The sequence below is a fragment of the Asterias amurensis genome, chromosome 8 (assembly GCF_032118995.1).
Source record: "Asterias amurensis chromosome 8, ASM3211899v1".
NCBI classification, from domain to species: domain Eukaryota; kingdom Metazoa; phylum Echinodermata; class Asteroidea; order Forcipulatida; family Asteriidae; genus Asterias; species Asterias amurensis.
In genome coordinates this window covers 5965995-5978668 of record NC_092655.1, presented here as the reverse complement: position 1 = coordinate 5978668, position 12674 = coordinate 5965995, and the positions used below count along the sequence as shown (strand labels likewise).

Below are 12674 nucleotides of genomic sequence, written 5' to 3'. Positions count from 1 at the left end.
TATCAAGGAGAAAATGCCTCGGTGCCAGCTTGCCCTTTAAAATAACGGAGCACCAACAGGCCTGGGAATCAAGGTTTTAGCCAGGATTTGGTAAAAGGGTGTCCAAATTTGCTGGAAATTTTAAAACTGGGTGTCCAAATTGTTCAACTACAATAAATTTACATGTAAATGACAGATGAAACAGGGTGTCCAAATTAAAAACAGGGTGTCCAAAAGACACCCAGACACCCCTCTGGCTAACACTATGCTGGGAATGGTATAAAATACAATAACATTATACAGCGCTATTATTCAAGGTTTTAGATACCAACGTACTTCTCATATATTTTCCACTTTTATAAAGACTCTACCTTTTGTAAAATGAGTTTATCCCAAAACCAAACTCGACCCTGGAGCCTCTCTTTATATACCATAATGTAATTTGACAGAATTGTGCTTGGCTGTGACAATTCCTCCATCAGCATAAACCCAATTGCGTGCAAACCTTAACCCTGGCGCCATTGCCACAGAAACAAACAGAACTCACTTTTGCACTTCACTCGTCCCAGTCATTTAATTAAGCAGATACTAAGTAGAAAATGTCAAGGACAGGTCTCGTATTGATCGGATTTTAGTCGTGTGCGCCTGATAAAGGTTTCCCATGAATTACACTCAGTATTTGGGCCTCGGGATAAGATTAAAGATGGCTTGATGATATAAAGATTAACTACAATGAAATTTACAATATTCATCTATCTGTTGTTAGGGAAAGGTGAAGAAATGCCTTATGATTGTAAATGCATAATTGAGTAAAAATCTAAACAAATTATTTCATAGTGTAATTTTTTTGTTACATGTTTAGTGTCAGCTTCGGCAAAAATGCTGAATTTCACACAAAAAGGCCCTCACTACATGTAGGAATCTATTAGTCAGTGTGACGCAGACGGTGGACTCAATCAAAACAAGACAGTGGGAAATGTACAGCAACAATTAGATAAACAACCTTCATGCAGTTTGTTTTTTGAAGTAACTTCCGTCACAACACAGGCTAGTTTTTACGCTGAGCTATCCCAGGCACTGGTAATTCAGAGTTGATTTGTCATTGCGTTTTTATGGGTCCGCTGACAAATAGATTCCTACATGTAGTATAAACCTAATTTAAAAGTTGAAGAAAGGAAGGAGGGGCTAGTTTTGTTTAATCAACTTTCAAGAAAACTACTAGGAAGAAAATTTATGGATCAAATAACAACTTAACACAAATTGAACAAGGATAAAATCTTCGGGATAAAAATAAAACTTTCTTGGGATAAATAACTACCTTGCTTTCCCCTTAAAATGACAAACATGTACAGATTTCTTTCTAGGATTCACCATGGCAACTGATGCCTTTTGAAGTGTCCTCTTTTAGTTGAAGTAACTAATATGTAATCATAGAGAAAAATCTGTGGTCATTTCTCTATGATGTAATTAATAGACACAGCTTCAGGGGATGTGGTTGTAGTACACGCACATGAAGGACAGCAAGATTCTTCCTAATTAGCCATTCTCAAGATTATGCTAATTACATTCCCGTATGGGTATAGACACTACTCATTGGCAAATGTGATACAGGTACATGTCTACACTAGGCAAAAATTCCAACTTGGTAAAATGTTTTTTGCCCTAATACTCTGATGAGTATTGAGTATTAAGAACTGATCCAGAACTTTCCCAAGTTTCCTGTAAAAAGAAAGTCCACAGGCATATTTCTCTGGTGGGATTCGAACCCATTTTCCATTCTAGAGCAGATGTTTTACCCACTATCCAACCGAGCAAGTCCGGTGGCAGTTTGAGTCCTTTATTTTTTACTTGTATTTAAATATGACCATTCCCAAGATTTCAGTTTTAATTTTTTCATCATCTAAGCCTAATGTTTATTTGCAAGTCTGTTACATAATATCACACCCATACACTGTGGATTATTATAAACGGTGGCACCAGTCTTTTTCTTAGGTTTGACAAAAGAAAGCCATAATGTATAAATTTGACATTTATTGCACAGGATCAAATATAAATGTTTGCATAAAACAAACACTATTACTTGTACACTCATGTGCATAGGCCTACCTACTGAATAGTACCATAAAGGACCTTGCTGTATAGTAGTAGTACCAGCACACGAGACCTGGAAAAGAGTTCCGCTTGCACAAATGCCGCAAACATTGCCTGTGTTGGCAAACATTTTCTGAAATACATGTATACATGCACCTTCACATAGATTTCCGATGGTAAATTAACACAAATTGATTTTAAAAGATAAGTGTGACATTATGTTTAATTATTGTGACATTATCAAGAGTTACAACGAAAATTGCCAACTTCGAGAAAAAAAGAAGACACCGATTCACCACAGAAAATTCCGCTAAAGACCCACGATTTGGCAAAGTTCAGAGCTCACAAAGTCTTATTTTCTAACAAAAGACCCAAAAGCAAACAAAAAACAGGAAATTTCAGCACCACCAAATAGCCTTGGGTGTATTTTAATCACCCACCAACAAATACCAAGGGGCAATAACTGCTGTCAGGGATTACTAACTGAATTGTACACCTAGAGAGATTTTTATTTGGCTACCAGTGAATAAACCATTGTGAACGATCTGTTCAGACTTGTCTGGCGACAATACAGCCCCCTCTTGGAGCTCTTGTAAACACTTGAGATTGGGGCCCGCCATGGTAGTTACACTTTGCTCTTGTGATTTGTGCTGTGGGTGTGAGGTATGTTGTCAGGCAGAGATGGCCAGGGGTTGGTCGTTGTCTAGCTCGCCTAGACCACTCAGGAAGCAAACTTATCCCCTAACAAGGTGGTTGGATCATTCCTTACTCTATGGTTGGACTTTTAGGGTACTCCGCAAATGGGTATTTTTGACCATATTAAGTACAATGCAAACAGTTCAGGTACACTCAGTTTTAGTGGAACTTAAAACTGAGTCCTATAGATGTGCAGTTTTGGTAGGGTGGCCACCCTCCAAAAGATTAAGACCGCCCTGCCAAATAAATTGACCGCCCTCCCAAAAATTGACAAATCCCCGATGAATGCAACTTCGATCCCAGAGTTGATTACTGGTTTCAAATTCCCTTCATGCACCTTTTTCTGCCGTGTGCTGTACTCAAACGAATAGCCGTGTTCACGAACTCAGAGACAGCCAAAACACAACCCCCCTCGCCATCATCATAGCTGTCGCAATGAGACTGATGGCCGATAATGAAGTCATACTTATGGGTGCCCATCTGATGACGTCATGACGCCTTCCCGGCCTTTCCAAAATAGTGTGTATAGAACGTGAGATGAAATGCCCATGACGTCATTGACCACCATCTTTGATGTAAAACAATGGAAAAGTGCATGTACGCAACTTGCTGCGCCCGACTCTCAGCAAATGATAGTCTTTCCCGAGTGCACATTTCATCAAAGAAGGCGGACAATGCAAGGGGTATATGGGTACAAGGTAGTTTACCCAGCGACCTCCTACCCCAAGCAATTGCATAGGTTGCCCCTGGTCTTCGCATTGGTGCCCCCTTGAAAAGTTTCCCAAACAGATTTCACAATGGAATAGTAATAACAATAACCGTTTTTATATGCGCTTTTAACACCCGGAGGGCGTCCCAAAGCGCTTCACATTATTACCCCTGGTCACTGGGCCTTAAATCACTCCTTAAACCATCTCAGCTCCCTGGTGGGGAGTATGCAGCCTGTGCAACATAAACATGCACTACTCGGCTAAATCAACCACAAGAACCATCTCTGCCCTCACAAGTACCCATTTACCCCTGGGTGGAGAGAAGGAATTATAGTTAAGTATCTTGCTCAGGTACACGAGTGTCACGACCGGGATTCAAACCCACACTCAGCTAAACAGAAGCACAGAGCTTGAGTTCAGTGTGGAAGTGTGGAGTCGGAAGTGCCCTTTGAAAGATGAAAAGGCCTTGTCCTCCCAAAGATTACTCCAAATCAAACCAGAATAAACAACACAACACACATGAAAAAAAATGAAAATAATTTCCACTAACCATGTCAATAACTCTGAAAGACACCATTGCCCTAAAGAAAAAAAATATTGAATACATATTTTCACACTATATATAAAGGTCAACCACTTGTCTACTTCAAGGCTTAATCTATTGTGCAGTGTTCATGCATGTTCTATTCAACAGTCCCCTTGTACTGTGGTACAATCGCCTCACAGCTTGAAACTCTAAAGTGGGGTCATTAGGGGAAAACTTTGACAAATAGAAGAGAGAGAAAAGTGTATTTGGAGGCCTTGGAGTGGGACTGTCTGGGACAGTGGGGGGGGGGGGGGGGGTAGAGTAGAGACGGGAAAAAAACGATAACAAACATTCTGTTTGGGAAAGGAAATGTAGGACACCACTCTACTAAAAACATTGTGGGGCGTAATGTATTCACACGTTTTCATGTTTACACTGTAAAGAAGGCTATGCTCACAGTGTGCTCTCGTAGCAGGTACAATAAACGCATTCACATGTAACATCAAAATTTCCTCTCAGACAAAGATGCTGTAAACATGTTTCAGGCAAAGAAAACAGTAACCTCATATGTGCCGTTTAGCGTTCAGTCTTTCCGCTGGCCGAAATGTCAGTTACAACTTCTGAGGCACAATTATATGCAAGTTTTAAGGCTACGCACGATGTAAACCACTTCACTGATTTCAAACTTCTGTACCAAACGAGTGTTGAAAGAAAACCAAAGAGTGGACCAGTGAAAAAGCTGGTGGACTATCGAAATGACAAACTAACCATGGAAGGCCCCAAATAATCAGCTGTGCTGGGATTGGTTACCCTCGTTAAAAAAAGGTTTTAAAAAAACAAATCAATCAAATACAAGTGAACATTTGCCTAAAACAGAGTCGAATTTGTTTACAGCATAGAACTGGTTTTCACTAACATTAAATCAACCCTTAATCAAAGTCATCTCTTTCCTTACTGAAATTTCCCCCCAAAAATACAGTGGTCCCTGTGAGTGTAATGTATGTATAACATGATATAAATAAAATTGCTTCAAGTTGGAGGACTTTCCTTTTTAAATTGTGCAACCAGAGCCTTACAATTTACCAATTTGGAAAAAACAAAGCTTTTGAGTGCAAGTCATTAGATGCCTGAAGGTCAAAGAGTCCAAAGTAATTTTTTTTGCTGGCACAGGCTTTACATCTATCACTTCAAATCACACCCCTCCCTTCCCCACCCTTCTATACTTACAAATGACCATCATGCAAACCACCCATAGAGCACATCAATTCTGAAGTAAAATATGAAGACAACCTTGAAGAGAAAGAGTCAATTGATTCAATTGCATGTCCAACAAGAAATTTTGAGATCACTTACCTTTGCATTGCTCTCTGTGTGCAGTCAGGGGATGGAACTTCAAGCTGCAGTCTCCAAGATGAAAGATGTCTTCAACTTCAAAGTGTTTCAGAAAGAGCAGTTCCTAAAGTGAAGAAATATCAGGAGCTGGAATTTTGAATCATGAAAAAGGGACTACTCAATCTCTCACACTGCAAGCCTCTGACTGCATGCACAGCGTTCTCATTCAGTACCAGCAGAGCAGAAGCTGCACCAGACATTCAAAACCAGTAACCACTTTTCCAGCAAAACACTGTCATAAATCTTGTTTCAATTTCGGTTGATCAGGAGGTGGATTCTGTCAGGGCTGGCAGGGAATTCCAATGTCCCCTCTCACTCCATGGATATCAAAAGCAAGATATTTAGGGGTGTTTTTATGTGCAGACTTATTGAGAAGATGGACACACGCACTGTGGTGGTTTTTGGACTGACCAGTGTTTTGACATGCTGGATAGTGAAGATCTGATTATGACAGGCAGGTTCAGTGGTACAGGTTACATACGCACAGGTTATTGTGTGCCCAGTCCCTATCTGCTTGTGTACAATCTATGTACAATCATAGAGCAAGGGTATGAGCGTACAGCATGTATAGGGAGCAGTGTACACAGGCCAGCATGGAGTATTCATGCAAATCCAGGAATTGGATCAAACCATTTCTGAAATAGGGGTCGACAGGAGGGCATCTTCAGCCAGTGTTCAGGCGAGGATTGAACACTGAATCACGATATTTCTCAACACATGATTGTTGCCTCTGATATGTTAAATATGGTATTGTGCAACCATAACTCTAAAAAAGAAACTAATAGATAAATAGTAAACTTGCGGGTACAACCATGTGTAAAACTCTTAGCGTGAGTGTTGGCTCTGAAAAGAGACGTTTGGTCTCGACGTTTCGATCAGTATCAGTATACTCTGCTCGTCTTCAGGAGTTTACTATTTATTTATAGGTTCTTCTTATTTCTCCACACCATGCAAAACTTCAAACATTACTCACAATCATAACTCTGTTTCTGATGTCAGAAATTTTGTTAGTAGGGGCCATTCAGATTCGGCAAAAAAATATATAGTCAGTTAAAGGAACACGTTGCCTTGGATTGGTCGAGTTGGTCTTTGAATAGTGTTCTGTAACCCTTTGTTATAAAATGCATATGGTTAGAAAGATGTTGTAAAAGTAGAATACAATGATTTACACAAATATGCCTTGAAATGGCGTGGTTTTCTTTTTACCTCGACGACTAACACGGTCGGCCATTTACGGGAGTCAAATTTTTGACTCCCATAAATGGCCGACCGTGTTAGTTCGCGACGTAAAATGAAAACCGTGCAATTTTGAGTGATACTTGTGTTGATCATTATATTCTACTTTTAAAACATCTTTCTAACCGTATGCATTTCATAACAAACGGTTTCAAACGCTTTTTATAGACCAACTCGTCAGATGCCATTTTTTTCTTCTCAATTCAGTTCAAATTTACAAAATCATAAGCTGTTTTAGATTGCACAATAAAAAACCAGAAACCACCCCAAGGACCTGATTTCAGTTCAGCATGTTTTGGCTTCCAAAATTTGGGTCCAGAATGCAACACTTTGAACAATCCTGGGGAGAACACTTCTACACACGCTGTACCAGAAATTGGTTGTTGATGGTATTCCTACCTCCATGATGATAGAGTTACAAACTCCACAGATTTCAATGAACGAGAGTAATGAAAAGTAACTGCTTCACTGTTAAACTATTTGTGTTTTTGACCCTCCGCCTACACAGGTCTTGAACCTAGCCCAGTTTACATCAAAGTATTACTTAGAGGCAAGCTTTGTGTAGTCACACAGGCATTACCAATTCCCATCAAGGGCATGCTTTATGAATTATAGTCTATAAAAAAGTCTAAACAAATTCAGTGACTTAAGTTTTTTTCTCTTTTTCACTTACCCAAGGCTGGGTTTAAATCCCTGCTGAGGACACAGAATGAGCTCTCTCCACCACTGCACCACTGTCTGCAGTCTGATGCTACCACTAGTACTACTTTAAAAGACACTTGGTGAAGCTTCCTGGCAGCTGATTTAGATACAAAGAATTCTGAAAAAGAAAAAATACTTTGAAAATAAAGATTTTGATATTTTTGAAATGTCCTGCTTTTTAGTAGATTTTTGAGGGCACATTTCAGCATTTGTAAAGAGTGTGTGTGCAGTGGCTGTCCCCTTCACCCTGCCAGATAAAATAATAATAATAACCGTAATTATAATGCACCTTTTGCCAAAGGATACAAGCGCCAGGTGTTATTATTGTAAGGAGTGGGGCGAATTCTTTGAGATAAACGGTTAACAAAGTGCTGTGGCGCAACATGCTGCCAATCCAGCCAGGAACACCGAGGCGAACCCCTTAACTTTTTGATAAGTGCACTGGCTTCTTTTACATGCGTTTACACGACACATGGGACCAACGGCTTTACGTCCCATCCAAAGGACGAAGCAATGGTTATGTGTCTTGCTTAAGGACACAAGTGTCACGGCTGGGGATTCGAACCCACACTCTGCTGATCAGAAACACGAGAGTTTGAATTTGATGCTCTAACTGCTCGGCCATGACACTCCCACGAGATGCCAAACAATTTCCGCTATGACAAAGTTGCATGCTGGGACCCAGGAAAAGGTATTGGAAACCCCTGAGCTGTGAGAACACTGATTTCACCTTTATTTGAGGCACCACTCTGTTCTTCAGTGTACAGAGAATAGTCTGTCAAAAATTTAATATAAAAATTTTGGATGGGTGGGTCAAATCAAGTTTTGAAAAAAAAAAATGAAATTGGTTAAACATTGATCTCTGATTGACCCTTTCGACTGTACTGAAGAGATTGAACACACATTCCCCCAACGAAACTTGAATCTTCCAAGAAAAAACAACCCATAACTTTATTGACATCCAGAGGCTTTTTGGTACACATTTGCTTTGAGTTAACGATTAAGGACAATGAGAAGACAGCAAACAATTTTGGTGGGAAGTTCAACAAGGTGGTTTAACGCCAGGAGCAAGGACAATGAGCAGTCGTTACGAGGTCAACAAGTAAATTCCTTTCCTAAAGTCTGGTTGAGAAGTCGTCATATTTAATTAGTCTTTGTAATTGGACGGTCTGTTTGCGATTTGGATTATTATGACTCATAGAAATCTATTAAACAAAAGTGGAACTTTTTTACAATCTGTTGATGGTTATGACAGGTCAGGAATCAAAATTTGAAAGCTGATGAAAATTACCTAAACATGAGCCTTTAATCTATTATTTATACTTTTGAAAGAGTTTGACACAGTGTGACCAATAAACACTATATCAACTAAGCTTGGGCGATATCGATTTATTTTATTCACGATATATCGCCAACAATATATCGCGATATTCGATATAATCGCGATTAATTTAATTTGACATCATCACTCTTCAAACTCCCAGTGAAAGTTGTAGAAGAGACAGTCACAGCATAAGAGATGTGTTCTAATGACCTATTCTTCTGGTTTTATTCCAAACCTATCGGGTGCAAGATGTCTCAACTAGAAAATACATCCCGATATTGCGATATTTAATCGATATATCGCGATATATCGATATATCGCGATATATCGATTAAAACCAAATCGATTCGATATCGAAATTGTTTCCAAGTTAGTATCGCGATATTCGATAATATTGTTATATCGCCCAAGCTTAATATCAACAGGTGAGTATGATTCTTATTCTTCATGAAACTGACCACAATTTGCTTCGGATTGAAGGCAACATGGTATCGAAATCAAAGAAGTTTGAACCTCTTCGGTTTTGAAAATTGATTGTGGAAAATTGGTTGTCTTAAAAGGAAAATGAAAGTTTATAGAAAAACCTCGTTGCACCAACTCAAACAGAATGCTGATTTTGCATCAATTGCTAAATAAAACATAAGTTCACTGAATCCAGAGGCAGGAAAGTCGCCATTTTTTGCCAGGAAAGACTGAAAAAACCTAGCTTTGCAAGTTAGGCAAAACCAAAAACGAATAAATGACCTGAAGAAAAAAAAAGCATTATCACTTTCTGCACAACTCTTTTTTTGCATTTGAATCAACGATGCATATTTGTCTAGAAAAAAATTTAAATAAATCTAAACAGAAAGTAAAACTCACCGATTTCAACTGTCACACGCAATTATTTTAACTGTCACGATGGTCTGTCTTTCATATTTGCAGTCTTAATCAATGAAAGAACACAGGCATAGGGCACAATATTGCCACAGGATAAGGCTAGGTTCTACCCCACCACTCAAAGCTAAACTATGTCACAGATTTCGCGAACCAATCACTCCCACTCTCTCAAAAATTTGAAATCAATAACTAGTCCTAACTGTTAACAGCAACCGACTCCTTTTGTCGCCCACTTTCCAGTCTTAGACTTGGGGATTAAGAACAAACCCATTGTGGGTGACTGTTGCTTGAGTTGTTGGGTCGGACAATGGTGTGTAAAGACACTGTCTTAATCTTATGGATTTGGGATTACAATTAATCTGGGCTGGTGGTAGTGTAGTGTTTAGTTTATTGATCTCGGTTTGAGAGAGAGAGAGAGAGATCAGATAATCTTGCAGTTGGAGGCATGCCAAGTTGTAGTAGTTTAAAAAAATGCTCGCTGTGGCTATTCGCCTTTCAAGTTGGCCAGTTTGGGTCTTATACACTGTGTTCTTATGTGCAAGAATGCTGTGTTCATCATGGTCACCATACTATTTTTGTTTGATTGCAGGGAAACTTCACTTTCAAATGTCAATGTTTTTTTGTGAATTAAGATAAAGCATCAGGTTCAATATAATGTCAGATGTTAAATTTGCAAGGTGGGTTAAAGAATATAATTTTGATTTTACAAGACTCAAGTAAGTACTGAGTGTACAGTGCTATACACACATCAGTCAGCTTCTCCAAAACAAAATAAATGCATCAGGTTCTCTGTTCTAATGATGGCAGCAAAGAAATGATGATTGCTTTTTAAACTTTCAGAAGTTGTATTCATTTTCACTGAAGCATGCAGCAAGTCAGTTACAGAAGATTTTTTTGCAGCCTCACTTTCAATAGGCTTCATGAAGGAGCAAGTCCGGCATCCCATGTTTGACATACTAGTCATAAGATTCCAAAAATCACAAGAAAAGTTCAAATTTTGTATAAAATTATTCGTGCGGAAAGTCAAATTGTTTATTTGCGTGTATAATTGTTTCAGACCTGGAATAACACTGGAGACCACAGGCTATGGTCTCTGTTGCCCCTGTTCTTGGCATTTAATACGGCCCTTCAAAAGTTTCCCATTCTCAAATGACTAAACAAATTTTTTAACTGGTCAGTATCATAGGCTCTCAAAGAAAATTATAGGCCTACTGCTCTACTACGGGCCCTTGCTACAAAATACCACAATGAGCAACTTACTCAACAAGTACCTTGGCCCAATTTCATATTAGTAAGCAAATAATTTGCGTGCTTACTGTAGCGTAAAAAATTGGCTTAAACAGGTTAGCAGAAAAATTGGGCGGCCATATTGCGTGTTTACCGTGGATTTGCATTGTGACGTCATTTAGTTTCGTGCAGTAAGCACCGGAAGGTTGACATGCCTTTTCGTGTGCTTAGGTTAGTAGCACTATGAAATAGAAATTGCACAGTAAGCACAAAATCGGCCGCTAAGCAGCGCTAATAAATTGGGCCCAGGCTTGTAGCATGTATTAAAGGTCCTCGGTTGGCTAATTATTGCAGCAGTCTAAAAACTCTTAGAGGTGGTCTGGCTCTTATACCCTGAATGGATGATATTGATTTAATTCTTTACAGTTGACTATTGATTTGGGATTGACGCCGGATTTAAGACCCAGATTTAACCAGATTTAGCTTGACAATTCCTGTCTCATGGTCTCATTCTGTGATCATGTTATTTGCCATTATGCATTTTGGCTTGGTTTTTGGGGTAAGCATAGATTTACAGATAAACAAACCTGACTGCTTTCTCTTTCTGTGGCGGTAATCCTAAGATGTTTCAGGTGAGGCATTGACTGCAAAGGACAGGTGGGCTTCAAAAACTACTTGGAGGATATTGAATGGTCAGAAAGTAGGAGGGGTGACTGTGTACATACTTCAATAATTAATTTACCATGTGTTACCATTTACAGGCTGGCTGGTAACATTTATTTTATTCAAAACTGCAGTTGGATGATATTGAACGGTCAGACAGCAGTTGACTGTGTACTGTGTTGATTATGAATGCACTCAACACTTGTTCTAATTGTCTGCACTCAAAAACACAGGGGTTGGATACTTGAATGGTCCAACAGTAGGAGGGTCGGTTTAAACTGTGTATATCACACTGTGTAGATCATCCATTCATCCCATGATATAATATTGCAGGCTTTCATAATTTAATCTATCATTTGAAACTTACAGTAGGAGGGTTAACTGTGTAAACTGTAAATCGTGCATTCAGTACAATTGTATGCTATCATGTTGCAGGCTAGCATAGTTTAACCATTCAACCCAACAGTAGGCCACTATTGAATGGTCAGACAGTAGGAGGGTTGACTGTGAACTATTAAATTTGTAGTACTGTAGGCCTACTGTGAAGATCATGCATTCACAACATGATATTGCTGGCTGGCATAGTATCATTGTGATATTTGAATGATATCAAATGGTCAAACAGTATAAGGGTTGACCTTGTACACATCACAAGTAGGTCATGCATGATATCATAATTGCAGGTTGGTAAAAATTTATCTGTCATTCCAAACCACCGTGGATGATATTAAAATATCTTGAACGCAGTCATGAGTCATCAGTTGACCATTTTTTACATTGAGGTCAAAAGGGAATTGAATGACCTTATCACAATGAACCGCTTGTTATGAAGCAGAAAATAACTAACTAATTTGTGATAAAAATATTTTACTTACTTTCTGGAAATAGTTTCCTGTCACTGTCAGTGTCACTGAATACTAATGCAATCTTGTAAAGGCACAGTGTGTTGTTGACAGTAGAGGAATGTGTAACTTGTAGGCCTATTTAGATAGTGGATAGTGTTGTGGCATGCTCATAGCTGTTTGTTAGAGCTCCAGCAAACTTTCAACATTTCAGACTGATGTGCATTAGGATAGCAAATATTAACAAATTAATGCATGAATGAATTTAGGCAAAAAAAAACACACTCTTTTTTCAAACTGTGGACATATCTGGAGTGGTGTTCATGTAGTGTACATAATGCAAGCAAGAAAAATCTTTCCATCAATTAATCAAGTGGGAGTAGGCCTACATTACAATACAACTTAAT

At 38.9% G+C, this 12674-nt stretch overlaps 1 protein-coding gene across 3 annotated transcripts in view; it reads right to left on the bottom strand.

The window, feature by feature from the left end:
* Nucleotides 1-12674, bottom strand: part of LOC139940473 (uncharacterized) — a 62058-nt gene that overhangs the window by 48442 nt on the left and 942 nt on the right. For 2 of the 3 annotated variants that reach the window (XR_011786451.1, XM_071936747.1), the window contains exons 2-3: nt 7304-7450; nt 5356-5458 (exon numbers count right to left, since the gene is read on the bottom strand). The gene's annotated coding sequence lies outside the window, so the exon portion shown is untranslated. Of the gene's footprint in view, nt 1-5355; nt 5482-7303; nt 7451-12674 lie in introns of all 3 variants that reach the window. The other variant, XR_011786452.1, reaches the window with a different exon arrangement.